The following is a 15,043-nucleotide window of genomic DNA, read 5'->3' on the forward strand; positions in this document are numbered from 1 at the left end:
TCTCTTCTTCATTGAATCTGCGGATTGGAGTTCTGATCTATATGCTTTCACTTTCCCATGGGAACGCTGTTTGTTCCTACTTTTTATTTTCCTTATTGGCCACACGGGAGATAAAAAGGCTGGAGAGAGTGTTCAGTTACAGCGTTGATGACTTTACCTTCCTGAGGCACTAGAGGGCGCCATAATCTAGCTTACTGTTAAGAAATATGGAGGAAATTAATTTGATATTTAAATATCTCTTCAATGCTATTCTTCAAGTCTTGGAGCATTTCTCAGAATTTGTGGAGTCCAAATTGTCACAAGAATAGAGAAACTGATAAGGCTGAAAACTATCTTAAGAGTAAAATGGTTTCTCCAAACAAAAAGATGAGAATTGGTGACTTATGTTTAAATAGTCAAAGGAAAATTGAGTTGTCAAAAGTTGAAGACAGGAAGACAGTGTTGCCACCACACCATGATCAAGAAAGAGGATTAAATTCTAGAGGCTGGAAGATTTTGGACAAATATTTGGGCTTTTTAAATCTTGAAATTGACAAGAAGAAAGCTCTGTACATACTACTGAGACATGTAAATGCCCTGATTTACTCTGAAGTGGGATAATTGTCTAAATGTGGTTACCAGGATGGTTTCTTCAAGGTTTGGATAAATGGTTACGCTGTTTTGAAAATTCTTACATTTTTGGTAAATGCCTAGGTTATTGTTTAAATGTTATCAGGATGGTTTTTAGGGGTTTTGGTAAATGTTTATGTTGTTTGGATAGTTTTTATATTTTTGGTTACTGTTAGTTGGCTGTTAGTTAATGTTAGTTAACGTTAGATAGGAGCAAATTATAGTGAAGAAGGGTCGTGTTTGTCACTCTATTAGGTCCCAAATTATGTTTGAAGGGTTTTATATGTTTTTCTTTGAATGGGAGGGTAAGTTTGTTTTAGAAGGGAATGTAACAATGAGAATTTAAATGCTTTATAGAAACAATGTTTACTATAATATGAATTGGAGCAAGAGATTGATATTGATTTATGTATATCTTTGTTACAGGAAGTCAGAAGTCACTTTGTAGTAGTTTTGTGTTTTTTCATACATTTTTGGTTCTGTTTCTTTTTCTTTGTAGGCGTCTGTTTCAATCTTTTTATTTTTTATGTATATTTTGAAAATGCTTTAATAAAGTTTTCTAAAAAAAAACAACACCCACACATGTGAAACAGCAATCACACTGATGACCCAAATTTATCCAATAACTTCCCTGCAATGGGTTTAACTGCACCCAACGTATTTCCTTGCTTGTGGACGTGAAAATATCATCTCATCCTATTTCGGACAGGCTTATTGCAATGAAATTGAATTGCAACGTGTATGTTTTCACTGATGCGGCATTGGTGAATAATAAAAGCCTCCATAAAGCTCACTTTCAAAGTCCGCGCTTGGCACAGGTAGCAAAATGCTAAGGGCTGCCTTGAGAATCATCACTAATCTCTTTTTGGGGGGAAGTAAAGGCTACTTCAATCACAGCAGGTTCAGATTAATAGCCTTCTCCCAGTAGGAGGAAAATACAAACAAAATGTGCAATTCCACTGGAAAAGCATGGGGAGGTGGCTTTCCCACAATGGAGGGTTCAGAACAAAACTTTTCTCTTTGGCATCAGCTGTCACATTTTCTCCTCCTCTGGCTTAATCCAGTTCTTCGCAGAACCAGTCAAATTAGGCAGAGGGTCTCCCTCCAGCCTGGCTGAGTGCAGCTGGCCAGCCTTGGCTAATCACAAGAAGCTAAGCCGGATCAGACTGCGTTATATTTGGATTGGATGCCATGATGAAACCCCAAGGCTGTAAATGAGTCTGTAGAGTTCTCCCCACCTCAAAAAAACAAAAAAACAAAACAAACAAACAACCCCCCCCCCCAGAAGGCAACAATGGCAACCTCTCTACGTTGGTGCTAAGAGAACGGCCTGCTGATGGCCACATAGACCCACCCAGAGTCAAGCTGAGCTCAAGGGAGTTTTAGAGGTCCAGCGTGCTTTCTTAGAATGGGAAGAAATCCATCCCTGCCCTTGTACGAAGGATATCAATTATATTATCACTGTAGAAATTTGTTAGGGACGAGGGTCTTCTTGGCAAGTTCCCAAGACAACTTCCTTGTTCATAGAGGTCACCCTGGCAGGGAGCTCAGACTGACAGCAGCTTCTTCCCAGAGTACGTTCTATGAGCTGTGTACCACGCAAAGCTTTTGGTTTGTTTGGCAAGTTTAATTGAGTAACCCCAAGTGGATGTGTTGATATCAGCCTTCCCAGGTAGACCAGACAGGAAACACGGCTGGATAGCTAATTCTACTTTATTGTAAGGCTGCATTAACAGAATCTTGCGGGTCTGAAAGTACAAATCTCCCACTGTCTCTTTTACAGCCTGAGAAGTTAGGCAGGGTCCCTTCTGAGTTTCTTTCTCTTCCCATTATGCAGCTGCAGGCTCTGCTGTCTCTTATCTGACCATTCTCTTCGCCCGTCTCCCAAGGTCTTTCTCACATACCATTACAGTTGCAAATGCTAATTCTCAAGCCATGGTTTATGGACAGAGTCAAACTGGGCAGAGGACCTGGCTGGAGTCACAAGGAGCCAAGTGGACTACTGTGCTTTGGATTGCAACCTTTAAGGCAGCCTTCTTAAGCCTGGTGTGCTCCTGATACCTCCCAAGATCTCAGGCCATCAGAGGTAATGGCTTGCACTCAATGCATTTGAAAGGCTGGGCTGCAAATGCTGGTCTGAAGGGATCCATCTCTTTCAATCTGTAACCATGCCTTTGATGCTTCAAGTGCATCTAAAGTCTTTAATTGCACATGAGAAAGAAAACTCAGCTCCTTTGCTAGGTAATGATGTGAATCCATCCATCCACAGCCTCTCTCTACTCTAGAAGCCAGTTCTGGGGTGTAGGATACCTCTTTTTCCATGGCAAGGATGTTTGGACTGCCCAGCTCACTTTAGTTTTTGCTTTTACAAAAAATTCATTCAGAAAAATTACGTAAAAAAGCAGAAGGAAGATTTTCTATAAGCCATCTATAGTGGGTTCTCATGCCATTTATGGAGTCTATCATAATCAATCAGATATGGTTAGTGAGAATTATGGTTTTAGAATTAAGATGGGATTTTTTTCTTCCCATCAGTATGTACTTCACAGCATTGAGGCTCAGCAGCTAAAGTTGGCAAGAGATGTTCACGATGACTTGAAAAAGTGAGCAGTTTTAATAATAATCCAGTTCAAGTTTATATTCCTTTATAATAATAATACATTATCTGTTCAATCGTGTCCAATTCTCAAGAGACTGCCTGGACAAGTCCCTGCAGTTTTCTTGGGAAGAATGTTTTCAGAAGTGGTTTGCCACTGCCTCCTTCCTAGGGCTGAGAGGGAGTGACTGGCCCAAGGTCACCCAGCTGGCTTCGTGTCTAAGGTGGGACTAGAACTCATGGTCTCCCAGTTTCTAGCCAGGTGCCTTAACTGCTACACCAACCTGACGCTCTATTCCTTTTTAGATACTTGGCTAATTAATCTCCAATGGACAGCCTGTAGTTGGCCTTCCCAGGGACCCCAACCTCCATGAATCATCGGCACCAAGGGGGCGCCTTGTTATTTCAAGGCTGCATTGGGGGTGGCAATAGGACCAATGTCAAACCCCACAGACCAGGAGGAGGATGCATCAGATCAATCCTGTCTGCTCCTCTGAGATGCTGTCTGCCCTCTCATTCTATCTTCACCTTTTGCTTTCCCAGGCAGGTGTCCACCCTCTTCCAAGCAAAAAGGCTGCAGCCCCTCCATTAAAGAAATCAAATCAAATCAAACCAGGGTGGAAGAAGAAACTTGGCAGGGACCAAAGGAACTGCCTCTGCAGTGGATGGGCCAGGCTGTGTGGTTTTCCTCCAAGTTAAAAACTGAAGAAGTGCCACTGCCAGGAACAACTGCCAGCAGCATCAGTATCAGAAGCAGTAGAAGTTATAGGAATCCAGTGCACTCCCAGAGAAACTTTCTTCCAGTTGGCTGGGAATTATGGGGCTTTCAAGAAAAAGGATGGACTCCCCCAGGAGTCAGGGGGAAAGTGTACAGACATCAGTACCCCACAGAATTCAGTAGGTGGCAGCATCTGGCTTATCTTGCTTGGGCTTGGAAGCAACACAGGATCAAGCCTGGATGGCCCTTGGATGGGAGACCACTTGGAAATCTCCAGGTTGTAAACTACACTGAGTAGTCAGATAAGTTTCAAGGAAGAAGGCCATGGCAAAGCACTTCTGTATTGCTACCAAGAAAATGACAAGGAAAGGTCCCTGAAGTCGTTAGAAGTCGAGCTTCATTTAAATGAGACTTTACAGCCTTTAAGACAGCAAGATCTTTAAAAAAAAGTCTAATTCTCAGGTGGGGAAGATGGAAACAGCTGTCAGCATCCCTTTTGGCATCTGCTAGCCCTGCTTTGCAGCTTGCCCTTCCACCTTTACAAGAAGGCTGGTGGGAATGACCTTCCCCCAAGGTCAGCAGAGAGCCTGGCCGAGGGCCAAATTAAGCATCCTAATGCCGTGGGTTGTGCTTTGTCTCATCCCAAAGAGAGAAAAGCCGGAGGGAATTTCCACCCGCTCGCAACCACGTTCTTTCTCCTTTAATAAAGTGTGGGAAACGATCCGCGGATCGATATTCTGCCTTCGAGCCAGCCGTTCTAGCCGGGCAAAACAGACGGGCCGGCAGGCGTTGGTCCGGCTCTGCTCGCGCCCTTCCGTCTGCCGGGCTCCTGGAGGCAGCGAAGGGCCCCAAAGAGGCGGCGGTCCCGGGGAGAAAGCGCGTGAAAGCGGCTGTTTCCAAAGGCCGGGAAAGCCCGTCCAGGATCTTTGACCCACCGCGGCCCCTATTTGTAACTTAGGGCAGAAGCGCTCCCGTCTTCGTAGGCCCGCCGAGAATCGCTCCCGCGCCTCGGAGCGGATTTCGGGTCCCCCAGCCTTTTTCTCCCCCTGTCCCCGGCCGAGCGCTGGGTCTCGGCTTTGCCCCCCTGCCCTGGCCCGCGACGCCCTCTGGTGGCACCACCCGCGCGCCCGGGGGATCGCGCGCTTTGGCACCGGGCGGGCGGTCCGTCCGCGGTGCGCGCTTTCAGCCTGGAAGGCTCGCCAGTCAAGAGGCGGGCGGGCGAGGAAGAAGAGGAGGCGGCGCGGCTCCAGCCCCGCGGCCTTCCTGCCTTTCTCCTCCCCTCGCCCGGGCCGGCCGCGCCTGTTCCCTCCCTCTCGCCCGCCCCCTTCCTCGTCTCTCTCCTCCCTCCGTCCCACCCTCCGACCGGCCGACAGCTCCACCGCGATCGCCTTCTCCGCCGCGACCGGCGCCGGCTCCTCCTTCGCGCCTCCGAACAAGATGACAGCCGGGCGGCGGCGCTGGGGCCGGCGGTGGCGGCGCGGAGGCTCCTCGCTCCGGCTGGTGAGTCGGGGGAAAGAGGTCGCCGGGGGCTGCGGCCGCCGCCCCGAGGAAGAAACCCGCCGGGAGGCGCCCGGAGGTGGCCTTTGCGCCCCGGTCGCTCTGGGGGAAGCCGGAGAGGGGTCGACCTGAGCCCGGCAGGACGGGAGCCGGCGGCAGCGGGGTGGCTTTGCTGCAGGCGGGGACCCGCCTCCCTCGGACTGGGCAAAGGGTGCAGGAAAGGGTTAAGGGCAGAGCTGCGGAAAGAAAGGCACGCGGTGACGGGGGGGGGGGTGGGAGAGAGCAGGAGGGTCACATGCCCGGCGCTTGGCCCTTTCCCCCGGCGCTTTCCGGAAGGTGCGCAACTGGAGTGGCGATTTGATTGTGCGGGGGCGGGGAGGGGGTGGAGAGCGCAGGGGGGCCGAAAGCAAAATGGGCGCCCCTCCCCCACAGGCACATCTGCCCCCTCTTTCCGCCCGGCTCTGCGCCTCACTCCGTTGCCAAGTCGCGCTTGCTGCCCAAAGTTCAGCCGGAGAACAGCCTCTTTCTTGGACCCCGGAACCCCGTTGAGGGGGCAGAAAGGTTGCATGGACGCTGAGACACGTGTACGCCTCCCACCCGCGGAGCTTGCTGCGCACCCAGTGTCCCCGTAGTCTGGCTGGTCACCCCGCTTCGGGAGGCGCCCCCGCTGGCTCTCCCCGAGCGCCCCATCTCGACCCTCACCGGGGCAGCGGCATCGGCGCCCCACTTGCTGAAGGACCAGATTCGCTGCCAGCCGGGGGGGAGCTACAGAGCCCGGGAAAATGCCAGTCGAGACAAGTTCTTTCTCTCCCAGGTGTGACGATCGGCCGGAACGGCTGAGTTGAGAAAGACAGAAGTGCCTGGAGTGTGCATAATGCTTTCACCCTCCCCCTTTTGAGAGAGAGAACCGTGGTTTGTTTAATTGCAAGTCACCTGCTTAGCACTGCTGCCTGCCTCTGGCTGTCTTCTCTCTCTCTCTCTCTCTCTCTCTCTCTGGAGAGGGAGGCTCACCAGCCTGCTGCCAGCAACATGTGGTGTGTCTTTCTTCCTCCTCAAGCAGCCCTGGAACTGCAGCAGTCATTCCCTGTTCTCTGGAATTGCCACTCTGATGCCTGTTCCCTTTTCCTTGCAAATTCCCAGTTGGGTCAGCAAGATGCTTTGGTCTTGGGGTGGTTTCTTGACTGGAGTGCCACCCAGAAACAGGCCCGCAACTAGGGTCTGTGTCACCTGGGGCAGACATGGATTCCGCGCCCATTTTGGCACCCCACCCAGCGTGGCGCCTGGGGCACATGTCCCGCTTCCCCCCCGCCCCCGTTGCAGCCCTGCCCACAAAGGGGTGCTCTTTCAGGAGGGGGAGGTTCAGCCTGGAAGTTTGCAAACAGAAGTAGAGACCATGGTGAAGGGAATTGCACTGGACATGTGTGGCTGCCATGGGCAATTTGAGATTTAATTCATTTATGGAACTGGCCTGGTCTTGCCAAGAAGATTTAGCTGCGATGCTTGCTGTGAGTGCTAATACCATCCTGGGGGGCTTGGGGGGCTTAAGAAAACGTGCAAAAGTGGGGAGCTTTCTGGGGTTAACCAAAGAGCTACAACCTCTTCCTCAGTACAACAAGCTTGAACCAAATTTTCACGGTCTGCTTGGCTGTTCCATGATAGGTATTTCTAACACTGCTTGCAGCTTGGGCATGGTTGGGTTCTGGATAACTTAAGCTGAGAAGCCCTGGCTAAAGATTTGGATTGTGGGACTCAGCTCTGACCTGTTGAGGTCAAAATAAATAGCAGGAATGTAAAGAAAATCCAAGCTTTTTCTCTGATGGTATCCACATTTGGGTTAGTTGGTCCCTGCTTGCATTGCCCTTGACAGCTTTATGGCAAGAGGAGGACGAGGCCAACACCTCTAGGGCCACCCTCCTAACTCCCTACTTTTGCCGCCTGCATAGCGAAAAAGCCGGCTGTTATCTTCGAGCCTGAAGGCCAGCTGGCCCCATCCTTCTCTGCTAAGGTAGTGCACCAGAGACTGTTTCAACTGCCCTGCACTTGGCTCTTGGGCATTTCTGCAAAAGGGCCGCTAAGCTCTAAACAGGGCAACAAGGCAGTGCAGGCAGAGATTTCTGAGTTGTTTATTTTAAGAGTCAAATGCTTTTAACGCCTGCCTCTCGTTTTGATAGTGAAGCAACATGGAATGGGATGCAAAGACCAGGCCGGGGATGTGTGTGCTCTCACCGCTGCCTGGTTTCCTAGGTGTTCAAGGGCAATCGAGAAAGGAATCATGATGTGCGGGAACCTCGACTGGCAAAGATGATTCTGTGGACCAAAGCAGGGTGTTTGGGGTGGTTTGCAGAAAGTACCTTGTGGAAAGAGAGAGCCACTTAGCATTTAGGGCAAGAGGTGTGTTGCAGAGGCATGTTTGTTTATTATTATTATTATTATTTTAAAAAGCTGTTCTTGGTGGTTGTTCCAGGGGGTTGAAACAGTACAACTTACTTCATCCTTACGCTCCTGCTGGTTGTTTGGTGGGGTAGGTGACAGCTAAGGGTCTGGTGTGTCCCTGTCCTTGTAGGTCTGCGCCTCTGGACGGATGTGCGTATTTTGGCACCGTGGTGACTGACCAGCGGCCTGTTATTTAGAAGGCGGGGATGGCAGATGGGGTAGCTTGCCTGGCTTAGCTTGGCAGCAGCATGCCCAGCTCAAGGACAGACAATTTGGCAAAAAGGTGGGATAGCTTCCTGTTTCCTTGGGGGAGCTCTTGGAGTGCTTTGAACAGGGGGGGGGGGGATGCAGGGGAAGATTTGAATTATTCCAGGCGAGGGAATGTGAGTAATATTGACAAGCCTCCGGCAAGATTTCCTGATGGCTCCCTTTGCGCCGAGGTTTAGAGGAGCTGAATTTTTCAGGAGAAAATAATGCTTTCAATAGTTGTGTTTAGCTGAAAAGAGGGTTACTTTCTTCTCCCCTCCCCCCCAATAATTTATTTTGAACATGAGAAGATTGTCTTTAGTGGAGTTCACAATGTGGCAATAGAGGCAGATGAGGGTTTTTTCTGACTAATCTTCCTTTGAGGAGGAAGGAATGGCCTTAAATCCAGGATCATCTTCCTTTGGGGTAAAAAAGAGCACCGAGCAGCTTTCATTTTCTGAGATGACTAAGCTTTCAAATAAAGCCTTGGAAAAGAGATGGGGGGGGGGTCCTCTGGATATTGGTATCTATCTTTCAGTGACCCTGAGATCTTTGCTTTTTAGCTTCCAGTAAATGCTTAGATTTGAATTCGTGGTGAAAGATAAGTATAAATCTATGTGCCTATCCATACCAATGGTAGCAGCTCATCACTAGCTTTTTAATCTCTCTCTCTCTCTTTCTCTCCTCTGTTCCCTCTTTCTTTTTGGCTCTTAAGTGCTGGCACTATGCTAGGATTTTTTAAAATTACATACGGCTAAGCCATAAGTAATTACTGATCACAGTTGCTGGGCCCGTACATCATGCGAGGGCACGCATAAAGCAAAAACCTCACATTATGGCTGAGCATTATGTGTCAACCAGGCCTGTGCCTTCTTTAGCTTCTATCCAATGAGCCCTTCTTCGAAGGTAGGGTTCCAGAATAATTTTCCTAAGAGGCAGCCAAAACAATATGGCCACTCGATCCACTTTGAGATGGAATTGGAAATATTGGGATGCAATATTGGAAGTGTTGCAATGCAACATCCTCCAGATGTTGCTGAAGTACGCCTGGGCTGATCGGTTTGGGGTGGCTTGGAGTTGCAGTAGTTCAGTAGCATTAGAAAGGCTGCACGTCCCTGCCTCTTTTTAAAGAATGAATTTGAATTTCAGTGCAAAGACTTTCCTTGGGACAATCAAAAGTGTCCTGTTCTCTTCTCCTTTTTTTTTTTTAATCCATTCAGTCCAGTCTGATTCTTAGAAACTGCCTGCACAAGTCCCTGCCGTTTTCTTGGCAAAAGTTTTCAGAAGTGGTTTGCCATTGTCTCCTTCCCAGGGCTGAGAGAGAGGGACTGGCCCAGGGTCACCCAGCTGGCTTCGTGCCCAAGGCGGGACTAGAACTCCCAGTCTCCTGGTTTCTAGCCCGGTGCCTTAACCTCTACACCAAACTGGACCTTACTCCCCTTTCAACTGGCTGCAACAGGAATGTACAGTTCTTGGAGTGCCTATCCTAATTTAACAGACAAATTAGGGACATCGAGGATTAAATCCCTGCTCAACTTTCCCTTGATGGGAGAATGAAATAAACTGACCAGATGGCTCCTTGTTTTAGAGAAAAAGCTAGACCTGGTGCTAGTAATGGATCTTCCCAAGCAAGGGCAGGGTCTTGGCTGCAAGAAGACCTTCTCCCTAACTCCAGGTTGTAAGGATAAAGCCTCATTCCCCCTCCACATCTTTCCATTGCCACCATTGCCTACTTGGGATGCTGTCTGGTATCTTGGCTTGCAACAAACATGGTTTTCCTGTTGACCTTTGCCTCTGCCCCTTTCCCTAGTTTCTTCTCCCCTCCCACTGAATTTAAGATTGTAAACTCCTTGAGGCAGGGAATGGTTTTTTGCAGGGTAACTCCATGGGTTTGGGCAACGGTATAGAAAGTATAACAGCGCTATCTTTTGGAGAGATCCAGAAAACCTGCCTCGTTGCTTCCTGGGATCTGTGGTGGATCTGTTGTCCTTCCTCACTGTTGCAAGAAGTCCACATCCACATGTTAAACGTCTCTCTGAGTTCAAAAAGTCTCAAAACCAGCAGGGGAAGCATAGCCCAGCCAGTTGGAGGTGGATGAGTTTCTTCCTGTTCTCTTGCCTAAGGGAAAAAGAGGGGAATCTTACCAGCGCAAATAATTGTTTGGCAGTGAGGAGCACCCTTGTGTCCCTACGCTTACGTACACTGCCTGAGTTTTTTGGAAGGGTAAAAAAAATGAAATACCGTAAAGAAGTAGCATTACTTTCATTGGATGGGATAGGGAAGCGGCCTTGATTTGCCCTTCTGAGTGCGAATGTGAAAAAGGATTCTGCTTTCCTCAGTGGGATATAGCTTGACTTGCTTATCTGTTGTTGTTGTTTTACTAGCAGCTAGTAATTCTGTGGCATGCTTTGGTTCTGAGTGCATGGACTACTTATGGATGGGTATATACTGGAGGCATCTCCTTGTTTGGCCTTGGACACCCTGGTGCTTTCAATGCTGGAGTAAGAACACTACTTGCCCATGTTTTTTAGTTCCTCTTCTCTCCAGCCCCCCACCCTTTGCTAAGGAAAAAAGTGTAAGCCTTTCTGTGGAAACCAGAAGTTGCATGCAAGTGACGTGGTTCTAAATTAGACTGCACGTGCCTTCAGCTCTCAGTCTTTCTCTCTTTGTATGGCGAAGGTCTTTTTCGCCAAGGGCCGGTTAATTTTTTCACCTAGAAAGGTTGGGAATGGAGCCTGCGACTTTCTGCGTGCAGAATGCTTTCACCACCACTGAGCTATAGTGCTTCTCCCAAAGCTAGTTGGACTGTGCATAATTCAGCCCTGCTCTGGCCAAGACCGCCTTCCCAGCTCAGGAGCTGCTCTTGGGTCGCCAAAGGCTTGCTTCCCCCTTCTGTTTTCTAAAGCCAGCAAGCGCTGAAACGCATGATCTTCACCTCTTTTGAATGCCCCCCCCCCCAAAAAAAAATCCCTGGAGGGAAGCTCCACAGGGGCTTCCTAGATGGGTAAACTTGCTGCATCCTGAGTTGACATTTTTGTTTTTTTAAATGGTTTTGCTTCCCAGAAAGCCCTGGCATACTTCTCCGTAATGAGGGTACCAGTTTTATTCTGTTTGAGCGAACAGCTCCATTAAGCTGCGTTGATTAACGAGCAGAAAACCCAGTAGGGGAGGTGAAGGGCTGTGCTTTCCAGCATGGGCTGTTTGTGAAACGGCTGCATCTCTGTATGCGAAGCATGAAAGCGGAGGCTTGGAACGTGGAAAGCCCGCAGACTGCGGGGTGGGAGGTGGGGTGGAAGCAGAGGTCTGCCAGCTTGGGGGAAAAGAAACCAGGCATTGTAAAAATCTACTGCCATCAAAAGTTCTTTTCAAGGCTCCCTCTTGGCTTCGGGCACAACCTTTTTGCCGCCTGGCAGACGCGGGCAAAGCTTACCCTGTGCTGATTTCCGGAAGCTTTAAATTCCTGGCAGGGTATTGTTTATGCCTGTTGCCTTCTCCTGGGGGTGGGATGGGGGGTACGCAGTGTGCATTTCAACAGGTGGCTGTTGACTTTTGGGATTGTTTGAATCATGCTAGGCTTTTCTTATGGCTTCCCCTCTTGTAGATGCCTGGTGGGAGACAAGGCTGATGGAGACTTATTTGAGGAACTGTTCAGCCATTGGTGAAGCAAAGACAGTTTCTGCTTTCTTAAAGATGAATGTCTTCTGCATAGGCCTGGGGTGTTCAAAGAGTCACATGAGGCCTTGGGGTGGCTTGCCAACTCCCCTCAAAGTCATGGGTGAGGCTAGAATAAAAATGAAGTTTTATTCTTTTCATATACATAAACCATTTAGTTCAAATAGTATAATGGAGGAATGGTTGGCGAAGATGATGGAACTTGCAGAATGGCTAAACGGGCTTCCTGGATTAGAGAAAAGACAATATCTACGTTTATCGCTGACTGGAAACCCTTTATGGACTTTTTTGCGTGAAACAGAAAAAAATAAACGTATGATTTATGGTTTTGATGATTAGAAAAAATAGGTAATAGAAAAAAGGGAGGTGTTTTTTTTTTTGTAACCATACAGTAAGAGGTAATTTTGTATTTGTACTTATAACTGCTGAAAAGAGCATCGGAAGCTACTTCTTTCTATTTCTTTTCATTCTTTCTTTTTGCACTTTTGGCTTTTTCTTTGTTTTCTTTTTTCCTTTCTTTGTTTTCTTTCCTTTATATTAGTTCTTGTCAGTTTGTATCTCCTTTTAAAAATTCTTAATCAAAATTATATATAAAAAAAGACAAATAGTATGATGACTCCGCAGTCATATACAGAATAATTTCTGTTGTATTCAGCATTACCATTCGACAGTCATCTTCGGAAGTATTAGAGGTTGAACATAGTGCTCTAGGGAGCCGGGTGTGATCCTTTTTATGTCCTCTTCCCCCACATGCCAGTTCAGGCCTTGTGCTAAGCAATGGTTTAGGGTTTATGGAATAAACCACCGTATGGTAAGTCACAACTCTGGCATTGAAATCAGTCACTGAGTCCATACAACTCATGAAGCCAGGCAACCCATCATGGCTTTGCTTGGGGTGTGTGAATCATCGGCCCAATGGGTTGACCCATTAAAGAGCCATCTAAGGTCCTTTGTTCTGAATTATTATGTACATGTAGATAGAACAGTCCTGTGTCAACCTTTGCACAAGGACCTTAGATTGCTCTTTACAGCCCTTCCCCAGCACAGCTAGAAGAGTGATGGGAAAACCCGTTGGTCCGATGATTCTTCCCCTGGGAAGGGTGTTTTCAGACAAAGCAGCTCAGCTGAGAGGGTAGCAGGTCTTTCACAATGAAACGTGGCTTGGCGCCCCTTGAATGTTTGGGGACAGTGACTTCCTGAATTCCTGCCAGCTACTTGGGATGAAGTGCTTTCCTTAGGGAATCGTAGGATGCTGGGTTGGACACTCTTTGGGTCCTTAAAGATGCAGAGTCATTGGTTAGTCTGACAATCACAAACTAGATGAGCCTCGATCATACTTGTAAGTTGAACTGGGTTATGGGTGCTTTTTGATAATATCCTACTTTAAAGGTTACACAATTGCTTTTGTAGGCTTCTCATCTTAAAAATAGCGGAAAACTGGGCCATCTGTTTCATTAGGCTCTGAGAACCATCAAAAGCTTCAAGATGCCCACCTGTATGCTAAGCTATGGTTTGTTTGAACTACATTTTAAAATAACACTAATAGCTGGGTTCCAGCCATGGTTTGTAAACCATGATAGTTGGGTCCACCCAACATACTTGTAAATACTAGAGAAACTCCATGTCCCACCACAGGGAACCCAGCCTAGAAGATCTAGAAACATTATTTTACTTTCCAGTAGTAGAAGTAACTTAGAAATTACTGGAGAAGGTTGGGTCATTTGGCCCAGAGTATTAAATTTCCAAGCTTCTAGTTATTCTGGAGTCCTTCTCTCTATCTCTCTAAAAGCAAGTGTTCTGATATTAAAGAAGACTTGCCAGATCCATCCTACTAAATTCTCTGTGATTTGATAATGTCTTTGCAGCATTTAAGATTGGATAAAAGGGAGGGTCCCATAAATTTACTAGGCAATTCTGTCCTATATATGTTTTTATGTTACTGCTATAGGCAACTTCAGTGTGGCAGCCATGTTAGTGATTGACTGTATCTTATCTCTTTTAATTTCTCCAGTGGATTAAATGTACCTGCCTGGTTCTCCATCAGCTTCTGAGCTGTTGTAATGGCTGGAACTCATTTTTAACAGCAAAGTTAATCGCAGAGTCTCCCCATTGATTTGCTATTTTATGGCTGTATTAGCTATGCTGTGGTAGCACTAATGGTCTAGAAAATCTCTTTTTAATAAAGCAAATCCACTTTTGAATTAGTCAGGCAGAAATTGGGGGTAGGAGGGAAGAGAAAAATCTGTCAAATTTACGTCAGGATGTCTCAGCTGCAAATGCTTTAGGAATGGCATAAAAAAATCGGCAAAGGTGCATTGAATCAACAGAAGACACTCAGAGGCTGTTTTCTTGGGTCTAGACTTCACAAACAGTTATAGAAATTCTCTTTTTTTATAGGTTCAAACCAGGTTGATGGTATGTTTTAACCTACTCTGCTTTGCTGGCACTCTGATCCATTGAAGGGAGCTTCAGATTAAAGGGAAAGCCTTGCCATCATGTCTTAGAGTAAAGAAAGATTTTTCTTTTGTTTCTAAGCTGTGACTCAAAGATGCTGCTTTGTATGTTTTTTTGGAAACATAAACCTTGGGAGGCGGGAGGGGATAATCACAAAATGATTTGTTCCCATGCAGAAAGGAGAATTTTAACCTTCAGTCAATCTACACAGCCCAATTTTTAAAAACAAAAACAGTGAGTTCTTTTTTACCTCTTGCTCTTAATAAAAATATAATATAGAATATCCTGAGCAGTGGGTGAGTTTTTACAGTAATAAGCTTGTGCAAATGAAAGCTAGCATGGAGCTAAAAGCAAGGAAAGTCATTTTGGATTAAACTAGTAATATAGACTTGGGGTTTTCATTATTTCACCATTTGTACAATAATCTTTTTCTGCATAGCCTTCTGCATAATGCATTGGGAAAGTATAATCCAATCATCAGATTTAAACTGACTTTGATCAGTTTGGTGTAGTTCAGGATGCCTGTCTCTATAACTAGGGTTGGAAGCTTCTGATGGGCCAGGGAAGTGCATGAAGTACAGTTGCAGGATGCCCTGGTTGAATAAGAAGGGCAATTGCCAACAATTTACCACTACATTGAGCGAAAGGATCTGGAATTGGAGAAGAAATATTTTTGATGAAAACTAATTGTGTGAGAAGCTGTTAATGTCATTATTATTTTTTTATCCATTCAATCGTGTCTGATTCTTGGAGACTGCCTGGACCAGTCCCTGCAGTTTTCTTGGCAAGGTTTTTCAGAAGTGGTTTGCCATTGCCTC

The 15,043-nt window shown here is 46.8% G+C and overlaps 1 protein-coding gene across 2 annotated transcripts in view; it reads left to right on the forward strand.

Annotated features, from left to right (window-relative positions):
* Positions 1 to 5,287: 5,287 nt before the first annotated feature.
* Positions 5,288 to 15,043, forward strand: part of MID2 (midline 2) — a 158,614-nt gene continuing 148,858 nt past the window's right edge. For both annotated transcript variants that reach the window (XM_063313502.1, XM_063313503.1), the window contains exon 1: positions 5,288 to 5,423. The gene's annotated coding sequence lies outside the window, so the exon portion shown is untranslated. The remainder of the gene's footprint in view (positions 5,424 to 15,043) is intronic.

Source organism: Candoia aspera, chromosome 12 (assembly GCF_035149785.1).
Source record: "Candoia aspera isolate rCanAsp1 chromosome 12, rCanAsp1.hap2, whole genome shotgun sequence".
In the NCBI taxonomy this organism is placed as follows: domain Eukaryota; kingdom Metazoa; phylum Chordata; class Lepidosauria; order Squamata; family Boidae; genus Candoia; species Candoia aspera.